Consider the following 578-nt stretch of genomic DNA (forward strand, 5'->3'; position numbering starts at 1 on the left):
AAAGGTGAAGTCTATTATTGCAGAAGTTCAGTCCAGGTTCAACTACACTGTAAGTTACCACAAGGCTTGGTTGGCAAAGCGAAAATCTATCGCAAAAATTTTCGGTGATTGAAAAGTTTCTTACCAGACTCTGCCAGTATGATTGAAAGCAATGATTGCGAAGATAACAAGGCCTCATGTTCAAATAAAATGCTCCCCATTTACCGTGAGAGTGAGGAGATTTTAGGTGTAAGAGTTCTCCATTGTATTTTTTGGAGCTTCTATCCGTGTGTTGAAGCATTCAGGTACTGCAAGCCACTAGTGCAGGTTGATGGCACACACCTGTACAGAAAATATAAAGGTGCACTTCTAGTTGCGGTTGCACAAAAACATTGTGCCTATTACATTTGCGATAGTCGAGGGTGAAACGGCAGATGCGTGTGAGTTTTTCCTAACCAATTTGTGGAGATATGTTGTTATCATTGATGGAGTAAGCATTATTTCTGACCGCCATAACTCCATCGACGTAGCAATAGCTTGCAGTAACGGTGCATAATCTCCACAAAAAATGTGACACATGTTCTGCATCAAGCACATCG

Source organism: Arachis ipaensis, chromosome B10, assembly GCF_000816755.2.
Source record: "Arachis ipaensis cultivar K30076 chromosome B10, Araip1.1, whole genome shotgun sequence".
Lineage (NCBI taxonomy): Eukaryota > Viridiplantae > Streptophyta > Magnoliopsida > Fabales > Fabaceae > Arachis > Arachis ipaensis.